At 38.5% G+C, this 9,481-nt stretch overlaps 1 long non-coding RNA gene across 2 annotated transcripts; it reads left to right on the top strand.

Annotated features, from left to right (window-relative positions):
• Positions 1-1,067: 1,067 nt before the first annotated feature.
• Positions 1,068-9,004, top strand: LOC103880776. 2 transcript variants are annotated; one of them, XR_002519419.2, is made up of 3 exons: positions 1,068-3,049; positions 4,897-4,982; positions 5,084-9,004. It is a non-coding gene; the product is annotated as an uncharacterized LOC103880776 (long non-coding RNA). The 2 variants fall into 2 exon arrangements; XR_004180752.1 differs by lacking the exon at positions 1,068-3,049 and having other exon boundaries at positions 3,056-4,982.
• Positions 9,005-9,481: the final 477 nt, after the last annotated feature.

The raw sequence follows: 9,481 nt of genomic DNA, 5'->3' as shown, positions 1-9,481 counted from the left end.
AATGGTGCTGCAGAATTATTTAACCATAAGTGAAAGCTGAAAGTGGATCTTTCTTATTCCTCATGCAATTAATTCAAGATGGATTAGGAAAAATGTGAGACCTAAGCCATAAAACCCTGAGAAACCTAGGCAATTCAGGACATAGGCATGGGCAAGGACTTCATGTCTGTGCCAAAAGCAACAGCAACAAAAGCCAAGGTGACAGATGTGATCTAATTAAAATAAAGAGCTTCATAGAAACTATAATCAGAGTGAGGCAACCTACAGGAATGGGAGAAAAGTTTTGCAATCTACTCATCGACAAGAATAATATCCAGAACTCTAGAACTCAAACAAATTTACAAGAAAAAACCCACCATCAAAAATTAGACGAGATATGAACAGGCAGCTTCTCAAAGACATTTATGCAGCCAACAGACATAGAAATGCTCTCACTCATATCAGAAATGCAAATCAAAACCACAATGAGATACCATCACACCAGTTAGAATAGCAGTATTAAAATCAGGAAACAACAGGTGCTGGAGAGGATATGGAAATAGAATGCTTTTACACTGTTGGTGGGACTGTAAGCTAGTTCATCTGTGTGGAAACAGTGTGAGTGATTCCTCAAGGATCTAGAACTAGAAATACATTTGACTAATACATCCCATTACTAGGATATACCCAAGAGATTATAAGTCATGCTGCTATAAAGACACATACACATATATTTTATTGCATACTATTCTATGTAAAGACTTGGGAATATTAAATGTCCATCAGTGAACTGGATTAGAAAAATGTGGCACATATACACCATGGAATACTATGCAGCCATAAAACAGGATGATTAGTGTCCTTTGTGAACATGGATGGCTTCAAAACCATCATTCTCAATGACTATAGCAAAACAGAAAACCAAATGCTGTGTTCTCGTTGAGGAATTGAACAATGAGATCAGGAAGGAACATCACACACCCGGTCCTATTGTGGGGAGGGGGAGGGGGAGGGATAGCATTAGGAGATATACCTAATGTAAATGACGAATTAATGTGTGCAGCACACCAACATGGCACACATATACATATGTAACAAACCTGCACGTTGTGCACATGTACCCTAGAACTTAAAGTATAATAATAAAAGAAAAAGAAAAAAAATTGTGTCTGTGAAATACTCCAAAAGTTTGGCCATTTTGAGGCACAGGCTTTATTGATAGAGCTCTTTCTATAATTTCCCAGCATACCTGCCTCACTGTTACCTTCCTTTCATTTTTCACTCTCTTTTTCTTCTCAGTGCCATCCTGCCTTGGCTCCCATCATCTGCATCTGATGCCTTTCCTTTCTTTGTTTGCCAGTCTCCTTTGCAGTGGGACATGGCTAAGCTCTGTAGAGCTGCTCAGAAACTCATTGTCCCATCCTGTAGCCGTAATACATGCCTCCAGATTTTCACAGAGTAATTCTACTCTCCCTTCCAATTTAAGCCTACCAGAAATGTTAGTGAAAGGACATTAAAAATGTAACAGGTGACATGTGTAGCTAACATGGATCTGGAGAAATAGGAAGCAGTAGAATTAAATGTTTCCCTTTTAGGTTCAATTGTATTTGTTCTTGGGTTTTGTATTATATATTCTCCAAATAAAAACATTATTTTTTCTAACCAAGAAAAAAAAAGAAAACATATATCCACACAAAACTTTGTCCACAAATGTTATAGTGGCTTTATTCATAACAGCTAAAAAGTAGGAAAAATCCAGATGCCTTTAACCAGTAAATGAATAAACAAATTACAGTACATTTATACCATGGAATCTTATTCAGAATCAAATAGGAATAAGCTATACATAGATACAAGTTGGACAATTCTCAAAGGCATTATACTAAATGCCAGTCTCAAAATGTTGCATAGAATACTATTCCATTTATAAATCATTCTCAAAAAGACAAAATTAAAGTGTCAGAAAACATATTAGTGGGTCTCAGGAGTTAAGGGTGGTGATAGGATGTGACTACAAAGTAATAGCATGAGGGAGTATTCTGGATACTGTAGCTGTTCTTTATCATGATTATGATAGTGTCATACGAAACTATGCCTGTGCAAAAATTCATGGAACTGTAGACCAAAAATATCATTTTGCTTTATTATAAAAACTGAATTTAAAATAAATTTAATATAAAAATACTGACCATGTAGTTAATTAAGTATGGATGCAAACCACTCAAAATAGTGGAATGGAGCTAATATAGTGAACCTTAAGTATTCAGCAGAGGAGTTGGGGATTTATTCATCAAGTAGTGGTGAGGAAATGAACATTTAAGTTGAGCAGCGAAAAGTCTATTGGGATCTGATTTATACAAATATCACTTTGGAAAAGTGGACAATAGATGGAAAGAAGTGAAACAGAAAACTGGAGATATTCTGTATGAGAGATAATAAACATCTAAAAGTAGGAAAAGGAGAGCAAGAAGAGAAAAGGTTTGGTGAGGTCTAGATTTGTTACACGTTATGATAAATCATCACTGATTTGACTGGCAGGAAAAAATTGCTTTGTTAGTAAGTTCTTTATTTAAAAGGCTCCTTCCTTCCTGTGTTGTGGCTAAGAGCCCAACTTTATAAAATTCTAGAACAGCGGGACTTTGAGTATACATTTGGTAGGCAACACTCTGTCTTGTGTCAGAATGGAAGTTCTGGAATGCAGACCCTGGGACACAACTAGCCATGCCAAAGTCTGCAGACTCATCACCACCTAACTGTTCTGTGAGTGCTGGCTCTGTCCCCAGATTCTCACAGTAATAATAGCCGACACTTACTGACTGCTTACCATGTGCTAGGCCCTGTTTTAAGTGCTTTCTGTGCACTGTTTGTTTAATAATGTTAAAAACTCTCAGAGATTATACCATTATTCTGTTTGGAGATGTAGTAACTAAGACACAGACTTGTCCAAGATTCATATAGAAAGTAGGTGATTGAACCAATATTGAAAACTTAGGTAGCCTGACTTCGGTGCCAAGGCTCTTGAATATTATGCTGTGACACCTCATAAGAAGCCAAAGATCCTTGAAAGAAGGTGAGTAGAAAGAGAAAAACTACTAGTAGCTTTCTCTGCCTTGACTACTTCCCTTCAATCATTTCTTCTTTCTGTGTTACCTACTATTATTGTTATTTTGCCTATGATTAAATACTCCTGTCTCATTAACACTCCCCTCACAGTCACTTGGTAGGAAATCTCTTCTTAGTAGTCCTCACATCCCTGCCTCTATTGTAAGTATTTTAGGTGGCGCTTGGCGAGTCTTCCTACTAGTTTATCCTGATATGAAACTCTATGCTTGCATATTTCAGAGTCAGAAAGTGAGTGGGGCTGATGGACTGCTAGGATAAACAGAACAGGCTTTCTATATGAGTTAGTTCATGGGTATGTGGAATGAGGATGTCTTGTCTTCGTGCTAGACAAATGTCAAAAACCAGGAAGAGGGAGCAAGTTTCGCTGAAGGGAGGCTATGCATGTTAAAGTAAGTCAAGAAAACTACAGACAGCTGGTCAAATCTAGCCCATTACCAGTTTTTATAAATAAAATTTTATTGGAACACAGCCATGTCCATTCACTTATGTATTGTCTGTGGCTGTTTTTGTGTGATGACAGCAGAACTGAGTAGTTGCAATAGAGACCATATGGCCCACAGAGGCTAAGATACCTACTATTTGACCCTTTGCAGAAGTATTTTGCTAGCCCTTGGTGTATGAGATGGAGCATCCTGTATTATTGGAGGGTTCTGTGCAGGGAAATGCTAAAATATTAAATTTGCATTTTAGATAGAGACGTTTGGAAGCACTGAGAAGAAGAAATCTAGATTCAGGGACCAGAGAAATCAAAACAGGGTAAAAAAGAATTAGCGAGCACTGAGAGCAAGTAGATAAAAGGGATTAGCATCTAGAGGTGCCAGTGAAGATAGGTTTTCCAGGATTTGACTGAAGTGTGTGTGTGTGTGTGTGTATGCATGTGTATGTTGAGAAGGGAGGATTTCCAATTCTGAGAAAATGAGGGGGCAGAGGGAGGAACATAGTACCAAAAAATAGAAGAAATACCCTCCCATTTCTGTTATTTCTGTTTGAAATGACCGCTACGTTTCTTTCTGCAGAAAGAGTTTTCTCTGCAGAAATTTTCCCTAGGGCTGGTCTTCCAGGACCTGTATTTCTTAGGCAACAGTGCCCCTAGTGTCTATATGGCAGCATCACAATCTGATAGACAAGATTTCTTGAGGAGGGCTAAAGAAACACAATTGCAAAGATCACATTGCTGAGACAGTTTTTCCTTCTTTGCCAAAATTGATGTAGATGACCAGGTACACTTTCACCAGAAATACACTGGTAAAGTCTGCTTATTAGGAGAGGCTGTGGAGGGTGGACCTGGTGTCTTTTTTTTTTTGCCTTATGAGGCTAATTCATATAAATGTCAGATATAAAAATAGTATCTTCTTTCAAGAAACTGCCTCCAGCTTTGCCATATCTACAATTCCATGGACTAAGAATAACACCTTAATGAGTTTTGAGGGTTACTTTTCATGGGTGGTCTGGGGCAGGAACTACTGAATTTATGAACTGCCCCTCTTTGTCATCCTTTGCCTATCCTCCAAGGCCAGGGTAGCTGCCTTCAGGTTGAAGCCTTGTTAGGATGTGAAAGCACAAGAATATGCCAAGTCAAGATCCAGTCCCGGTTGTGCAAAGTACCACCCCTATCATGTAGAAGCCTAGATGTCTTAGTCCCCAGGGCTGCCCTTACTTTTCCAGGGGATAGCTGTAATTCTCAACCAAAAGTCTTTAATCCCAACCTTGAACACACACTGAGTGTGTCAATTCAGTGCACAGTCCTCCATTATGCCCTTTCAAGTTATAGACTGGCCTATCTTTTGTCACTAGCCTCAAGGAGCCAGGAATGGCAGGCAGCCACGAGCTACACATCATGGGGATTAAATTCAAAGTGTAAATGAAAAGAGTATAATGAGGTAGGTCTACTTTTGTTCTGCTTTCAGTCTCTAATTATTTTGGCATGGAACAATTAAATAAATAATGACTAGTTACAATTGTGTCAATATGTTTCTTGCAGATTGAATGTGTTCATGCACAGATTTTATCATCTTGTTACTCAAAAGGCTGATGGCTCCCGTCCCTGCGTGGAAATTTCCTAAAGAGGTAACAGTTCTAGGACACACGTGAGTAGCAAGTGGGATTACCCTCCCCACTTCTTTTTTTTTTTTTTTTTTTTTTTTTTCCTGTTTTCACTATTTCCTTCTTTCTTCTCCCTCTTTCCTGAATCTAAGTCCTCTCAATCTGGTAACCCCATCACTAATGAACATTTTTTTACTTTATTAATTTTATGTTATTTTTACATGTGATCTATAGTTGTAATACATTTTTAAGTCTATGATACAGTATTGTTGACTGTAGGTACGCTGTATTCATTGGGGGTAATCTAGAACCAACATGTAAACTAGAAAGAATTCTAGAACAGGAGTTGTGAAAAGCTTCTTCTAGACAGGAGTTGAAGCTTACCATCTTAATGTCATGGGGAATGTATCTTAATGTCATGGGGAATATTGCTTAATATGTCCGATGTCTGGTTTTCTCACCTTTGTCAAGGGGGTAGAGCCAGATGAGCTCTGAGATACCTGAAATCCATTGGAAATACCTTCAAATCCATGAACACATCTTTTCTAGTTCCCAGTGTTCCTGTGGGAGAATACAGAGATATCATGAGTTCACAATAATGGGAGAGTAAAGGAGAGGGAGAGGATGAAGAAAAGAGCTTATTCAGTGAGAGAGGATTTAATTCTAACCCATGACATCTGTGGAGACTTTAGGATGAGGTGAGAAGTGACCATAATTTGAATATAAGGGAAGATAACTTCATGTTAGAGGCTTGAGTTTGATTCTTGGATCACTGGGCAAGCAAGCCTTGGAGCTAGACTTCCTGGGTTTGAATCCAAGTGTCACTACTTACCAGCTGTGATATTTATATGATTTAGAATCATCCATAAAATGGGGATAAAATGGTAATTTGTTATGATTAAATGAGTTAACATATATAAATATCTTAGAACAGTGTATGGTAGTTAGTTATGTTTCTATACAGAGAAATGGTAGGTGACTAGGTAAAGTTTTGATACACTTTTTGTAGATACTATTGAAGATGGATGCTAGAGCTTCAAGAGTCAGTTGTAGGTGAAACATATGCTCTTGAGGTGTCTTCTGGGCTAGAAACAAGCAGGGTTCAGACCCTCTCCCTCTCCTGATGTCCCTGTCTGTTTAATTGAGGGGTTTTCTCTGCAGAAATTTTCCCTAGGGCTGAACCTGAAGGTTCCTGTTGGAGGAGAAGTTAAACAAGTATTGGTTTTCTCAAATGCTCAGAAGAGGCCTGGCTCATAGTAGACACTAAATATATATATATACACACACACACCCATATATATATATATATATATGTGTGTGTGCATATATATGTATATATACTATATATGCATATATGTATATATACACACATATATGTGTGTATGTATATATACGTATATACATTATATGTATGTCACAAGTGAATGAATGATAGTTGGGACAATGGAATGAAATAGAATTTATATTGCACACTAGACAGATTACTCTGAGAATGATAAAACCTTGCTGATGAATTCAGAGGAGAGAGATTACTGATGTGAATGTCATTTGGGAGGCTCTCCTAGCAGTTCAGGTGAGATACAATCAGGGCTCACACCAGGATATGGGACATGTAAGTAAAGAGTTGACTGAGTGGAGTGGCCTTCTAGAGGTCAAAAGTGTAGAACTGGATAAAAGTGGGGTGGGTGTAATGGCTAGTATTCGGCCTCAGAGACTGACAGGTGGAATATGTTTCCTAGAGTAGTAGAAACTGGAGTGGAGAGGATGAAGGTGAGCAGAAGAGGTGAAAGTGGGAAGAAACCCACCTTGCTTTTGCCCCAAGATTTGTTTTCAAGGGCCACTCTCTCTCCTGCTACACCTTAAGGCATATTCCAAAAACCTCCTCTAGGACTTCTGGCCAGGATCTCTATAGTTAGGCCATACTGTCTCTGCAGTTCACAATAAGGTGGGGTAGGTCTTCAAATAGAGAAAGCCAAAGACCATGTGAGCAAAGAAGGTGCTTACCATACTCAATCAGAAGTGGACTTCAGATTCATTAGAGGAGTATGTTGGCATCAAGACACCATTGAATATTTAAAACAAAGGTCACCTCATCATGTGTGTCATTCTGGAACTGGGTATTTTTCAAATTTCCTTATTTTTCACAGTCAAATTTCCTTCATATGCAAATATTTAAAATATCTACAAATTCTTGTAAAATAAGACTAAAGAAAGGAGGACTTTCTCAGGGTCGAGTCCACTGAACCAAAGTCAAGCTGGATTTTCCCCCCTATTGTTGTTTTTTGTATTTATCCATAAATGATTGGTTTCTCAGACTAGGATGATTGCTCTTCCAAGACAGGTACATTTCTTCCTTGTACATTTCTCCAACACAGTACTTTGCCTGGCATTTCAGGCATCTTTCACTGATATGTTACTGTTCGAATTTGGCCTCCTCATACCACCATTGATTAGAATTCAAGAGCTAGAATCCAGGGACTATGAAGCATGAGAGCTCTGTAATGCGTCCAAAAGCTGACGTTTTTCTGATCGTTTCACTGATCTTTCTTTATGATAACCAGAAACACCATTGAACAAAAGAGACCTTTGTGCATTTTCCTTTACTTATAAACATGCAGAGACTTGGTCAATTGCTGTACTGCAATTCATGATCCCAGGAGGTACTTTTCTTCTCCTGGTTTGCACCATGAGTATGATTGGTGTATACATTAAGGCCTAGCTAGTTGAGTGAGGTGGAAATAGTCAAGATGTGTTATTTATTTTTTCACTCTAAATATCCTAGTCCACATATATTAAGTTAGGATTGGTGGCTTTTGATTTTCCAAATGTACATAAGAAAGTAAGTAAAGACAAGTTGGGGATCTTTTAAGCTCAAAACATTCTTGTCTTACTGGTCTTTTTCAACAAGTTATCCATATTCTCTAATAAGACTTTAATTATAATTATGTAGTCCTTTCACCTTCATAACCCACACATTGGCCCACAGTCAGCTGGGTACTTTTTCCTGTGAAGAAGCAACGTGAAATGAACCAAGACTCCAGTTACAGCATCATGGCTCTATTCCTGATTCTACTCCTGATCAGACCACTAAGGTGTGTGTGACCTGGGAAAACTCCCTTTACATCTCTTTTTAGCTTTTGTCATTTTCCCCACTGTGGGAAAGGTAAGGCCTCCAGCCTAGCCTATTCATCCTCCATTTTTCTGATGAGTTCTCTTATCCATTTCCCATAAGAACTGTTTCCAAATTTCTCCACCTTCTTCAAGCTTCTATACCAAAAGCACAACACACTATTGAGGTAAGCTAGAGTTCATAAAACAAGGTCCCAAGGATGATACATGATCTAGAAGTTCTGCTGAGGCTTGCTGCCTTATTAGTGTTCAAGCCTCAGTGGTCCACTACCGTTTCCTAGATCAGCACTCTCACCCCCACACCCATCCTTATGTCATGCTCCCAGGTCCTTGAGTATTGTATGCTGTAAGTTATGTGGAATATGGACAATAAAGGGATGCCATGCTGCTGACAGAGAAGTCCCAGACAACACATTTTAAAAATAAGTTGGAGAAGATAGTCTCATGTATTATGGACTTAATGCAGATGAAATGTGAGGTCATGGGTATGGAAGGGTTTGATCTGGGTGAATCTGCCAATAATTGGAAGAGATAGGAGTGAAGGGGGTGTGGAGGTATATTGTGGTCTACAGACATACCTATATCCCTCGCATTTATTAGTTTTTTCATTTATTCATTTACTCTGTAAGAGCCAACCTACTCCATCCAACCACTATGCTAGACACTAAAAATGCTGGCACCACAGGAAGTTGGAAAGTACAACACGGTGTGGTCTAATATACAATAAAAATGGAATATTTGCACTAGGTTCACTGGAAACTCATGAGAGGGCCACCTGATCTGGACTTGTGTTTCCGTATCAGCTTCTGGAAGGAAATAACATCCAATCTGAAACCTAAAGCATGAAGAGTCATTGCACGGGCAAGCAGAGGTGAGAGATTGTGTTCTTGGCTGTGTGATTTGGCTGATGCAAAGGTCATAGAAACACAAAAATTCTGCAAGTTAAAGAAAATATATGGATTTTGTAATGCTTGTCAAGAGTGAAGGAAATGGTATGTAAAGCCTGGGAATTATTTTCTACAGATTTAAGTCAGATAGATAGTGGGGAACCAAGTTAGTAGGAAGTTTAATTGATATAAGAGATATTAATTGTGTGAAATGTATAAGATTTGAGCTTATACTGAAAGACTGGGGTAAGGTCTTTCTAGCACAGACTCTGGTTAGAGAAGAGCCATTAGCCAGGTGTCAGAAATGTTAGGATGCTGGA

The sequence above is a fragment of the Papio anubis genome, chromosome X (genome assembly GCF_008728515.1).
Source record: "Papio anubis isolate 15944 chromosome X, Panubis1.0, whole genome shotgun sequence".
NCBI classification, from domain to species: domain Eukaryota; kingdom Metazoa; phylum Chordata; class Mammalia; order Primates; family Cercopithecidae; genus Papio; species Papio anubis.
This window is presented reverse-complemented; position numbering and strand designations above follow the sequence as displayed.